We start from the raw sequence: 14639 nt of genomic DNA, 5'->3' as shown, positions 1-14639 counted from the left end.
GAGAATATTTATAGCTTTCACAAATAGAACTTTTATTTAAACTATTTTCTAATATAAACATAAAATTTTACATTGTAGAACAGCCAGAAATTATTAAAATAAATTTTGCTTAATGACATAATTGAGAATTTGATGAAAAGGGGTGTAAGTGCTTAAATTCACCATTGTGTAGATGGTTTTATGCAGACTTCCTAAATTTGAGCACATATAGAGAGCAAGACATATCTGGCAACTAGCCATTCCCATCTCAGTGGCTAAGAATATAGTTTTGCTGTAAGTAGGGTGAACTTGTACTTTACCCCTCTATTTTCTAATTGTGTGACTCTTTTTCTTTTCTTTTTTTATTTTTCTAATTGTGTGAGTGACTTTTTCAGGACCTTTATTAGAGTCAGAGTCTGAGAAAGGTAATCATACACAATCTCTAAGACTGTTGAGAGAATTTATGGAAATAAAATAATGCATGTTAAGTGTTTAGCACAGGACCTGGCAAGAATAGTAAAAGTCCATTACCATCACTTTCATCAACATCTGCATCAAATCATTCCTCTTGTTACCAGAAATGTCCACCCTGATTTGTGCCCAGTAGAACCATTATAAATAATCAATGTCTGAAAGTTGGTATTTAAATTCCAGAATGGAATTGAAATCCATAGTGTCAGAGTGACTTTTCATTTCACTGTCACTGTATTATTGAGTATTTTTAGAGTAAAGCCCATACCATTAAATATGTCTGTCTGCTTAAATTGGTGTAGGGAATCCATAAATATTATTACCATTGGTTTTTGAAAAAGGTACCATATATTTTCCAGAAAATATTTTTATTAAAACTTAGAATATTAATATTATTAACCACAAGTCCCTTTTCTGTTTTAATGTATTGTAATACTAATGACCCCAGTGTTTGAGTTTCCTATATAGCTACGTTACATAACTTAAAGAATTTCTGTGTTATGGGTTCCGTAGAAGAATGTGGTCATGTCAATTTTCTATGTCAATTACTGTTTATGGGAACATCTATTATCAAATGTGGTCATCTTCAATAAAGTAGGTTTGTAACAAAAATTAGTGTATTTATTCCTACCTGATTCTCTGAATAAAATTTTATTTTCATTATCTTTTATCTTTTTATAAATGGTTGAACTAATACTTCTCACTTTGTTTGTTCATTTTCTATTTTTCTTCAGTGAAATTGTCTACAAATGAACTTTTAAATGAAGAGTCATAGATACATGATATATTAAGGAAACACTCCTAGGAAAAAAACAGTAAGGGGGTAGGAAAATGCCTTGATCTTTTTTGTGCTGCTAAAACAAAATACCTAAGACTGGGTAATTTATGAAGAAGAGAAATTTATTTCTCGATGTTCTTGAGGCTGGAAAATTCAAGATCAAGGCATCTGGTCAAGGCTGCTCTCTGCTTCCAAGATGGTGCCTCGAACACTGTCTCCTTCAGAAGGTAGGAGTGCTGTGTCCTCACATGGCAAAAGGTAAAAGGGCAAAAAAGGGCTAATGTTCTTCATTAAACCTTTTTTTATAAGGACATCTAATCCCATTCAGGAGAGAAGAATCCTCATGGCTTAATCACCTCTTAAAGTCCCCATCTTTTTTTTTTTTTGAGGCGGAGTCTTGCTCTGTCATGTAGGTTGGAGTGCAGTGGCACAATCTCAGCTCACTGTAACCCCCATTTCCCAGGTTCAAGCAATTCTCCTGTCTCAGGCTTCTGAGTAGCTGGGATTACAGACACTTGCCATCATCCCCGTCTAACTTTTTTGTATTTTTTAGTAGAGACGGGGTTTCACCATGTTGGCCATGTTGTTCTCAAACTCCTGACCTCAAGTGATCCACCCACCTCGGACTCCCAAAGTGCTGGGATTAGGGGCATTTAAGGGCCTCATCTTTTAATACTATCATATTGGTAATACCTGTATTTTGGAGGGGCACATTCAAACATAGCAGAGAAACGGACTCAATCCCCCCAAATAAAAGTGAAATTTAAGTCAAAGTCCCAGGCTCGGCTTGATCCTATATGGTTTTCTGGACCTTAAATAACACCAAAGTGTTTTTCTAGTTTGAGGACAGGGAGCTGGGATTTGAAATTCTCACACCACACAGGTTTGGATATGGGCCTGCCCCAGGAGACATAAACTCCCAGGTTCTTCTGGTTTTGAACAACTCCTATAGCCCAAGAGTAGTTCACTGAGGAAGGTTACACGTACCCCACTATGCCTACCCAGATGATGGGAGCAAAGCACAAGTAAAAATCATCCCAGAAGATAAAGGCGAAAGAGCAGAGCATCCACAGCATTTGCTGGAGTAGTCTATCTATTCTTTTTTTCTTTCCCCTCTTCTAAGAATCACTGCTAAACCCAAAATAACACTTTTGATTCTATGATAAGGATGATCATGGTGTCTGTGAATAAAATGTTGTATATAATAGAGATATTTATTGGTTAAATACAGTTGGCCAGTTATTAGAATTTGTCATTGATCACTATCTTTGCATAAATACACAATTAATAAAGTAATAATTCTTGCTGTCAAGAAATTTTAAGTTGTATGTATAAATGTGACAGCATGCAAAATAATTATATGAGGAGTCTTCAAAAATTCATGGAAAATACATATCATGAAAAAATGCATGGATTTTAAAATGTTTTGCACAAAAATAGTCTTACTAACTTGTTATAACATGTCTAATCAAGATCTAGTTTGAGGCAGTAAGAAGGAAAAGGCATCGGCTTGAAAAAATAACCCTATCAGTGCAACATGAGTTCTACTAAAGTTGAAGTAACAACCAACATCAAATTTATAGTGAAGCTTGGGTGAAAGAATGGTAAAATTGCTGATGCTTTACAAAAACTTTATTGGGACAATATCTCAAAGGAATAGCAGTTTACAAATGGATAACATGTTTTAAGAAGGAATGAGACGATGGTCAAGATGAAGCTCAAAGTGGCAGATCATCCACATTAATTTGTGAGGAAAAAATTGATCTTGTTCATGCCCTAATTGAAGGGGATCAAAGATCAGCAGCAGACATGATAGCCAACACCACAGGCACCTCAACTGGTTCAGCTTATGCAATTCTGACTGAAAAAGTCAACTAAACTTTCTACTCAATGGGTGCCAAAACTGTTGCACCCAGATCAGCTGCAGGCAAGGACAGAGCTTTCAATTTAAATTTTAAATGAGTGGAATCATTATCCTGAAGTATTTCTTTGAAGAATTAAAATGAGATGAAATATGGCTTTACCATTATGATTCTGAAGACAAAGCACAATGAAAGCAATGGCTACCAAGAGGTGTAAGTGGGCCAGTCAAAGCAAAGCAGACTAGTCAAGAGCAAAAGTCTAAACAGGAACTCAAAGTACTGTATTTACAAAAAGACAAATAAATTAATTAAAAAGAGCAAAGGTCATGATAACAAGTGTTTTGGGATGCTCAAGACACTTTGTTAACTTTATGGGGAGCTGAAGAATAATAACATTGCTTATTGGCTGGGCAAGGGTGCTCACGGTTGCAATCCCAGCACTTTGGGAGGCCAAGGCGGGCAGATCACGAGGTCAGGAGTTTGAGATCAGCCTGGTCAACACAGTGAAACCCCGTCTGTACTAAAAGTATAAAAATTAGCTGGGCATGCTGGCAGGCGCCTATAATCCCAGCTACTCGGGAGGCTGAGGCAGGAAAATCGCTTGAACCCGGGAGGCAGAGGTTGTAGTGAGCCCAGATCGTGCCACTGCACTTCAACCTAGACAACAGAGCAAGACTCCACAAAAAAAAAAAAAAAAAAAAAGAAGCATCACTTATTATGAGAGTGTTTTGAGAAAATTAGGCAAAGTGTTAGCAGAAAAAATGCCTGAGAAAGTTTCATCAGAGAGTCTTTTTCACCACAACAAGGCTCCTGCTCATGTCTGTCATCAAACAAGGGCAATTTGGTGAGAGTTTTGACAGAAAATCTTTAGGCACAAATCACTTTACGATCCTGATTTGGCTACTTCTGACATCTTTTTACTTCCTAATCTTAAAAGCATCTTTAAAGGTCACCCATTTCTTTTCAGTTAAAAATGTAAAAAAGACTGCACTGTAATGGTTAAATTCTCAAGACCTTCAGTCCTTTGGGGATGGACTACATGGCTTGTATAATCACTTACAAAAGTCTTTTGAGCTTGACCGAACGTATGTTGAGAAATACAGTTTATATTTTGTTTTCACCTTTTAACTCTATTTTTCCTCAAACTGCTAACAATGCCCTTTTGCTTTCATACCAATTGAGCACAAACTAAATGCCTTTAAACAACACCCACTTATCTTAGAATTCTGAAAGTCAAAGTCTAACATGACATAGATAGATCCTCTGCTCAGGTTCCACAAGCTGAAATCAAGGTGCCAACTGGGCTATAATGCTTTTCCGAGGCTTGGGTCTTCATGGAACTGCAGAATTACTCAGTGAACCATTTTCATAAATACATCACTTCTCTGCTCAATCACAAAATCTCCCAATTAGTGGCTGACATAATTCAGAACTGGCAAAATAGATTATGTTCATATGAAGAGAAAAAAGCAACAAAGAAATCAAAGACGTGTCTGGAGGGAATCTGTATGAACACAGTTGGAAATATTTCATTATGGAAGAATGAATATCTCTTAAGATACTTGAAAGTTGAATGGTACTTCATTCGGCAAAGAACTTTTAAGCTACCATCCAAATAAGTGTGACAACTATAACAGAATCTGCCCCCAATTTAAGAATGAGCAAATGTCAGGGAAGCAACCGTCAATTAAGTAGAGAAACGCAATAAAATCACTAAAACCTCAGTGGATTATTTCCTTCAAATAACTATGATGGTGAGAAACTTGGTTAATGTGTACTTCTGTGTCTTATGTAAATTAGTTAATAAAATAATTCTTGTAAAATTTAATGAGCTGGTGGTACTCAGAAGGTATTTGAGGAAAACATTGAATCAGGGATCCGAGGTGAAATGTTAGAATTCAGAATTCGGTTGTTAAAGGAAGAAGCGGCCTTAAAAAATAACTGGGTGTTTTGATACCTTGTTATAAATCTCTGTTTCTGTGATCTGTCAGTTTCATTACATTCTCCTAATCAAGTTATGTATTATAAAATATAAATTTAAATTATCATGTATTATGACTTCCTTCAGAAAGGCTTTAAAGAAAAGATAAAGTTGGGGTGAATTAATGTAGTTGACACTAAAATAATATATAGAATTGTACATGAAAAGGAGAGTAGGAGATTTGTGATTAATAACAAACTAATACCATGCTAGTACTATTATAGCTCAGGTCAGAAATAATGTATTTTCAATTTCTGGATGAATTCTGAATTAATTTATATTCATTGGCACTAAGTGCTCTGCAGATACTTAATTGCAACATCTATATTGAATTTAATGATTGGTTTTCATTAACCACAGAGGATCCCTATCTCCATTATGATGACCACAAAAAATGAACAAACTTGGCCGGGCGCAGTGGCCCAGGCCTGTTATCCCAGCACTTTGGGAGGCTGAGGCAGGCAGATAACGAAGTCAGGAGTTCGAGACCAGCCTGGCCAACATGGTGAAATTCCGTCTCTACTAAAGATACAAAAAATTAACTAGGCGTGGTGGTGTGCACCTGTAATCTCAGTTACTCAGGAGGCTGAGGCAGGAGAATCACTTGAAACTGGGAGGCAGAGGTTGCAATGAGCTGAGATCACACCATTTCACTCCAGCCTGGATGACAGGGAGAGATTCCATCTCAAAAAAAAAAAAAAAAAAACCTTTTTAAAGCACCTGAAGTGGACTAGTCATGATTATTTGTCTGAAGTATGACTTGGCAAAAAAAAAAAAAAAAAAACCTTTTTAAAGCACCTGAAGTGGACTAGTCATGATTATTTGTCTGAAGTATGACTTGGCATATTTCAGTCATCAAGGATGTTGGAAACTAGAAGTATGCAAAAAAAAAAAAAAGGTTACACAAAAAATGCTAACACATGTTTATAAATGACTACAGTCATTTCTAGATATTATAATGTTCTCAAACATGACTGGATCAAAAAATACAAACTTTTATACTCTCTTCTAATATATTTCTGGATCGTTTTCTAGTAAGAGTTCTACTTGTTTTGTTTTGTTTTGATTTTGAGATGGAGTCTTGCTCTGTTGCTAGGCTGGAGTGCAGTGGCACAATCTCGGCTCACTGCAACCTTCGCCACCTGGGTTCAAGCGATTCTCTTGCCTCAGCCTCCCGAGTAGCTGGGACTACAGGCACGTGCCACTCCACCCAGCTAATTTTTTGTATTTTCAGTAAAGACAGGGTTTCATCATGTTGGCCAGGATGGTCTCGATCTCTCGACCTCATTATCTGCCCATCTTGGCCTCCAAAAGTTCATGTTCATTCTCTCAGGAATATTTTATAATTCCCATTTATCTGCTATTCTAAAATGTACATAAAATACATTCTGTGTGTGAGAAAGATTTACTTTACTCAATGTACCTGGCAGTTAGTAAGCGCTGTTTTTCTGAAAACTGTTCACTGGGTTCATGAATGCATACATAATGATGATAATGAGATTAATAAAATATAGAGGACATGAGCACCAGTAATACAACCCCTATTGCTTTGCAAAAAGTGCTTTAAATAACTTTTAATAAAATTATTTTATGCAACGACATTCTGGTACCTTTTTTTTTAAGGATTTGTGTCTCTTAGTGAAATGGTTTCAAAGGTAAAAGATCTAAGAAGTGATTCTGAAGGAGACCCCGAACTGGGTTAGAATAACATGGCTCCAGAATTAGTTGGTCCTCCCTGTCTTAATTCCACTTCTGCTTTACTACTTCTGTGACCTTGCAAAACTTATGTATCCTTTTTTCAGTTTCACTCTCAATATCTATGAAGTTAAGGATAATGATTGCAAGGCTTAGTTATTAGATAAATTACAAATAATTTATATCTATCATATGACATACAGTAAATAATTATGATGATAATTTTAAAATGGAAGAAATTATAGTCAAGATGATCCTTCAAATTATTCCACTAGAGAAACCATGAGTGCCATCTGAAGACTGACTCTTATGATGTCCCTATAATGAAAATAGAATGTCCATTGATAATATACTGTTGTATAAGAAAGTAAGACTCTCTTTTTTCAATTTTTTATATAAACTCTAATTTTTAGAGAGTTTTATGTTCACAGAAAAGTTGAGTGGAACATACAGAGAGTTTCTATATACTTTCTCCCCATTAACATGTATAGTCTTTCTGACCATCATCATTCAGCACCAGAGTGGTCCACTGGCTACAACAGATGAAATAGCATTGATGGATCATTATCAACCAAAAAGACACATACACTCCTAAGCTCATCATAGCACTGTTCACAATAACAGGGATATGGAATGAACTTAGATGTCTGTCAACAGTGAGCTGGATTTTAAAAATATGGTACATATATATCATAGAATACTATGCAATCATGAAGAAAAATGTAATCACGCCCTTTGCAGGAACATGGATGAAGCTGGTGACCAGTATCTTAAGTGAATTAACACAGGAACAGACAACCAAATATTGCATGTTCTCACTTATAAATGGGAGCCAAACACTGAGTACATATGGACACAATGATGAGAATAAAAGGTACTGGGGCCTACTTGAGGAAGAAGGGTGGGAGGAGGGCAAGGGTTGAAAAACTACTTATTGGGTGCTATGCTCACTACCTGGATAATGAAATTAATTGTACACCAAACCCTAGCAGCACACAACCCATGTAACAAAACTGCACATGTACACACTAAACCTAAAAGTTGAAAAACAAAATGCCAGGAACCTAGAGGTTACCAACTATGACTTCAGAGTTATTAAACAGAGTTTTTATTTAAAATTTTTATTTATTTATTTATTTTGTGAACGTTAGAGTCAAGGAATTTAATTTCTAGGAACAATCCACATAGTTATTATTGAACAGAGTGGTATTTGGGCTTTGCCAGAAGATTTTCTTGCTGGGAAGAGTTGAGTCCCCGGTTCTTGTCCTTCTTGGTACAAAGAATTGGGCCAAAAGACAATTTAACAAACAGCAGATAATTTATTGAAGGAAAATAAGGAGCAGGGAGTTTATTGAAGTAAATATACTTCAAGAGAAGAGTGGGCTGACCCAGCTGGGAGACACAGCAGTAGCAGCAAGAATTAAGTGGTAGCAGAGTTTATTTAAAGAGGCAGATGGGGTTGCTTGAAAGAGAATGAGCCAGCAGCTCTCACAGTTCTGTTTTGTGGCTCTTATTATGTTGGACTCTTTAAGTTTGCCTCTTTGTCTAGTTTCCTGCTTCTGCCTTAAGTCCTCACCTTCCCTCTCTCCCCGGCAACCTCGCCTAGTTCCTGTCCCCTGTTTGTGGGATTCTCCCTACTGTCAGTTGATGCGCATGTGCAGGCCCAGTGATCAATACCTATCCGTATCCTACCTACCTAAAGGGGGCAGTGTTGCTCACTACTGCCACCCCAGGAAGGTTGCATAGTGGTAAAATCTGTACTTATTGAACCTGGGTATCTCTTAGGAATTTCTCCTTTGTCTTTTTTTCCCCTTTTAGCATGTACCTAGCTACATTCTGTCAGGTTAACTGCAGAGGTGAGCAATTACTGGGCATATTAAGGAGCGTTTCTTTCTGTGTGGGTATTTCCCCTCTGAGATGAGAGTGTTCCCATTCCCTGGATTCCTTCGCAGGATCCCTTGCAACAGGGTTGTGGCTTGCTTACTGGGCCACAGCACTCAAACTCCTTGTGGGAGGGGAAGCACACAGGTGAGTGGGTGCCAGAGCCCGGGCGAGCGCTTTTGTGCTCTGGCCCCATGGTAGCATCTAGGGGTGTGTTACAATTAATGTTCTTTCAGAAGTTACTGTCTGTAGATGGCTGTTAACCAGCTCAGTGGAGAGTCAGGGTGACAACCTTTTACACCCTGCCCTCTTGTTACCTGGGTCCTTCTCTGGCATCCAGGAAGAATCAGGTCACATGGTCTGGAAGGATGGTGAATGTGGAGGTTTTATTGAGTCATGGAGGTGGCTCTCAGCGGGATGGGGAGCTAGAAAGATGAAGGAGCGGGAAGATAATCTTCCCCAGCCAAACTCCTTTCTGACTGTCCAGTTGCCTGTTAGATGTTCAGATGCTTCTTCTTGTCTCTCTTTCTCTGCCACGCTGCTCTGGCCCTCTGCCAGTGGAGTTTGGGGTTTTTATGGGTACAGGATGGGAGTTGTGGTGGGCCAGGGTAGCTTTGGAAAAAGCAACATTTGGGTGGGAAAACAGGGATAACTGTTCTCATATAGGGCTTCAGTTTCCAGACTTGAGGGTGGGGCCTTTGCCAGGGAACTGCCCTCTTCCACCCAGTGTTTCCCTGCCTCCTGTCCATATCGCCTCCTCTCTGCTCATATCTAGCACGCATATTTTGGGTGGTCTCTGGGGTGTGAGATTTCCCAGATCCTCTTTTCTCAGGGGTTCCTCCTCCTGCTCATTTGCCTACTCTGACAATTTCATTCTAGAGCTTTTGGGTTTCATTTATATAATATCCCAAAACTTGATTATTTCTAGGCAGCCCTTTTTTACTGCATTTCTCTACAAATCTTTACAGTGTTTTTATGCAAAAATGATTACATACATCTCTAACAGAAATAACTACTTACATCTCTTTGGAAATTTAGAAGTAAAATACATTGTATGCTTCTGTAAATTTTGTTCTCAATAGACTTTTCAAAATATACATCCTCCAAAAAAAAAAAATTGGCTTCATTTCTCCACTGATTATCACTTCCCTTCTTCAGTTTTAGGGGAAAAAAAAAAAAAAAAAAAAACTCAGGCTGAACAGAGAGAAATTAAAGCAAAAATGCATAATGTTTCCTCAAAATAAACCATTCCTTTTATGTAAATTGATTGAGAAGGATAACTGTTTTTGAGGAGCCTGCAGGCTTTGAGGCAACTCTAGTTGTGGCATTGTCACTATGCTGGCCATGTGACATAAGTAGGAGAGCCAGGTTCCTGTTCATTAGTACTATGCTAAGTCCTGTGGCCTAGTCCAAAGGGTGTGACTCAGGCTCAGAACTTTGTATCTCCTTTTGTTACTTCTACTACAGAAAGAGCTAATAGTTATTTTCAAGTATTGGTAATATGAGTCATTAGGTAACTTGGTGGAACACCGAATCCCTTATTGGGGTCATAGATTTATTCATTTAGCTATTGATAAATATCTAACACATGTTTTATTCTTAACGAACTATTTGTTGACTAAGTAGTTAAAACTTTGGACTTAGGCTTGCTTTCATTTTAATTAATATTTTAACATTTTATTTCTTCATGATTTTTACTTAAAACATGCCTGTGAGTTCCTATTTATCTAAGAAATATAATTTTATTATTATTACTATATTTAAAGTCTTAAGTAAACAAGCATGTACAGATGTATTTCTTCAGCTATACAAGGTAGTACTTCTAATTGTGTTTAACGCTGTTTTTTTGCTTGATTCACATGAAAAATATATTAGTTGAAGGATAGACAATGCTGCTGTAAAATAGACAAAAAACCAAGTGGTTTGAACAAGGCAGAAATTTCTTTTTCATAGAGCTCTCAAAAAGTTAATGGTTCAGGGATAGCAGTGAATCTCCGCTATTTCAGTGCTAGGCTTTCATATACGGGTTCTGCGGGGGCCAAGACTCTTGGCCCCTAAGGTTTCACTAAAAAATTACTGACATAAGCCAGATCGATTAATAGGAGAAAAAGTGTACAAATTTATTTAATGTGTATACACTGGAGCCTTCAGAATGAAGAACCAACTTCCCAGTGGTTAATAGAAACATATATTATACCATCTTAAAATTACAGTAAGAATAGGATTTTGATCCTGGTAAGAGGTTATGGGCTAGGGGAGAAGAGGAATTGAGGGGCAATAAATCATTGCTACCTATGGGGAATGATTAGATCAGAAAACAGAGATTAACTTGTAAATAGTTTTCTTTGGCATTTTAATGATTCTCAAAGACAGTCATTATAAATCTAAAAAGATCCACTCAGATGTGGTCACATCTTGGTCTTCTTTTCTCCAACAGATGATGAGATAACAGGAAGAGAAAGAAAAAACAATTGTTCTTTTCAGTGGGTCTGGATCCTAGGCAGATAAAGGAATTTCAACTTATTTGGGCAAGATTGTGGAGAGAGGGGGAGGAGGAATGTGAGACCTTGAGGCTTCTTTTGTTCAGCACGTTAAAATGCTACATTTTTAAATGTAGTATTTTAATTGTAGCCTTGTAAAATGCTACTTTTTTTGCTGTTTGTTTGTTTTTGAGACTGAGTCTCACTCTGTGGCCCAGGCTGGAGTGCAGTGGCGCAATATTGGCTCACTGCAACCTCCACCTCCCAGGTTCAAGCAATTCTCATGCCTCAGCCTCCCAAGTAGCTGGGATTAGAAGCACCCGCCACCATGCCCAGCTATTTTTTGTATTTTTAGTAGAAACGGGGCTTCCCCATATTGGCCGGGCTGGTCTCAAACTCCTGACCTCAGGTGATCGGCCTGCCTCGGCCTCTCAAAGTGCTGGGATTACAGGCGTGAGTCACCATACCTGGCCAAAATGCTGTATTTTAGGGTATTGGTTTCTGAGCCCCCAAAATAGTAGGTGTTCAATTAGTATTTACTTAATGAATTTATTCAGCAAGTGCAGTGATCTAAGCCCTATATTGAAACCACCTTTCCACAATTATAAATAATGAGAGAAATCTAACATGACTGACTTCATCTTCTTTCTAATCTTACAGGCTAAATAATAATAATAATTATTGCTTACTGTAGCACAAATGCTAAGATAACTACGAGAGGGAATTGGTCTATAGTTAAACTTGGAGGCAAGAAAAAAGCCCCTTTTCTTGTCTGGAGACTGAAGCTTAATTCATAACACAGGTTAAAATTACGGTAGGTGCTTGAACTTTGCTAAAGAATAGACATAGCTAAAAATGACCTGCCATTGCTTAATATGTTTTCGTAAAAGTGGCTGGCTGTCCCAGAGTCACACAACCTGGGTTGTAAAATTTATAACTTCCCCAAACTACTTCTATAGAGATCTTCACTGTTGTGAAACCTGAAGAACTGATCTTTGAGATATTTTCAGATTCAGCATTTTGGCACCACCTGGTGAACCACACCCTCTTCTGGGAACTGACTAAGCTGCACAAAGACAGTTTAAGATGCTCCTGAGATTTCATCACCAGCCAGTCAATTGTTCCAGTTCCCCAGTCCCTTGCCCACCCAAGTACACGTTAAAAACCCTGGCCTCTGAATTTTCAGAGACAGGTTTGAGAAATTTCTCCCTGTTCTCCTTGCTTGGCTGATGCTGTCATTATTAAATTCTTTCTTTGCTGCAACACATGACAGCAGGCAAGAAGAGCCCACAAGGCTGTAGCAAATTTGGGGACTCTTCCAGTATCTGCCCTAAGGGTGTTTGTTCTCAGTTTGGCGGCCCCTTGCCAATGGAGTGGACCAGGAGGCAAGTCACAGCAGCTGTGCAGCTCTTTTGAACTGAAGGCTGCACCTGGCACTGTTCTTACTGGTGTGGTTGACCTATTGTGTCGGAACCTCCTTGCAGTGAAAAAAAAGTTTCTGCAATTGGAAGATACACTTTGGGATTTTGGGGTGAGTATTCTAAGTGTGGTCAACATCCCTTCCCTTCTCCTGATTTCATAGCCTCCCTAGAGGAATCAGGACTCCTTTACAAATCTTGGATTGGCCCTCCCTAGATTGTAGGGAGGGTCTTGACTTGGAGAAATATTCCTCAATTGGATGAAAAACAGGAGGCATGTTTGGAAGAAAACCCTTGGGAAATCTTGGTTTGGAGCTCTGACTTGAAAAGTCTTTTGGTTGTCTTTGGCACCTCAGTGTCTGTGTTTTGTAATGTGTATATTACTCCCTGCCAGAATAGAAAATGTTAATTTGGTTCCCCTATGTAGCCTGTTGGCTGCAATGGAGACCACCCCATGCTGTGGCCTAGTGGTTAGGATTTTGTGTTGTCACAGTGACAGTCTGGGTTCAATTACCAACACAAGAAATGAATTCTTTCTGTTTTGATATTTATGCTACTTTTGAAATATCAGCTGTTTGTCCCAGCTAAGATCTGGTAATATTTGAAAAGATGTATCTTTAAGAGCTCTATAGTTAAATGCCAACTTAATTATAATTGATGTATATCTCTGTATGTGTATATATAAAATTATATATATAATTATACACACACACACACACACACATACATAATTTTAAGGCCTCTCTTCTATTTCTGAGAAAGAAGAAAAAAATTCTTAGTCAGTTAAAAATTCTGTTTTTCCATTTATGACTGTCTGTCCATCCTTCTTCTTGCCACCCTCAATGCCCACATGAGAGGACCTAAAATAATTTCTAATAGCCTGGGATCCCTTGAGGAAAAACAAAACAAAACAGTAAAGTCCCCTCCCTAAATCCAGTAATCTAATTCAGAAACAAGTTAAGTTAAAAAGCCAAAATACCACTTCCTGATAGTTAGTTTGCAAATACATCTTGTAACTCTATAAGATATGCTTCTGTGTGTTTATATATGTCGTGTGTGTGTAATATTTTACTACCAAAGTACATGAAAGAGCTCTAAGTAATTTCCTTAAAAGGAAAGAATAGATTTAAATATTTTATCAGAAAAATTAAAAACTTAAATGCCTTCTGGTTCATGTGACTTTAGCGGTCTCTGGAAAATAAAGACAATTTAAAAATTATTGGCAAAATTAAATGGCCTTCAAAACTTAAGACATTTGGTCTGAATTAGGCAGGTCAGATACTATCTTTGGTAGATGTTTTAAAATTACAAACTGCTTCTAAACATTTTTGATAATTGTTTTGACTTTTCTATTTTACAACCATTAAATTCTAGGTAAGGCCTGGGGACATGTGGAGTTAGCCAAGTCGTCTGGCTATAACACAAAGAGTCACACACTGTATGCAGCTCTGCTCTTGTCCTGAGCTCTGCAAACTGATAGACGGTTAAAATTGCTTACTTACCAGGTTTTTCACTAAAAATAAAAGTTGTTAAGAGTTAACATTGTAACATATGTAATTGAGACTACTGGAAAAACACTTTTATATATAAGATGTAAAAGGAAAGTAAAATGTGTTTGATAAAAGCTTAGAAGAAAACATGGAAATCAATATCATTAATTTATTTTCAGCAAGAGTGGCAATAATTCAATGGGAGAAAGAATAGTCTCTTCAGGGAATGTTGCTGGGACAACCGATATTCACATAGAAAAGAATGAAGTTCAACCCCTCCCTCAAACCATATATAAAAATTAACTAAAATAGATCAAAGATCTAAATATAATAGTAAAACTTTAAGACTCTTAAAGAAAAATAGGAGCTATTCCTTATGATGATGATTTGACAATGCATTATTAGAGATGACACTAAATTCATGGGCAACTAAAGAAAGCATAGATACACACACACATACACATATGTGTACACACATTGGCACATATACACCATGGAATACTATGCAGCCATCAAAAAGGATGAGTTTGCGTCCTTTGTAGGGACATGGATGCAGCTGGAAACCATCATTCTTAGCAAACTATCACAAGAAGAGAAAACCAAA

This window comes from Colobus angolensis, unplaced genomic scaffold, assembly GCF_000951035.1.
Source record: "Colobus angolensis palliatus isolate OR3802 unplaced genomic scaffold, Cang.pa_1.0 Scaffold518, whole genome shotgun sequence".
Classification (NCBI taxonomy): Eukaryota; Metazoa; Chordata; class Mammalia; order Primates; family Cercopithecidae; genus Colobus; species Colobus angolensis.
The sequence above is the reverse complement of the archived record's forward strand: the minus strand, read 5'-3'. Positions refer to the sequence as shown.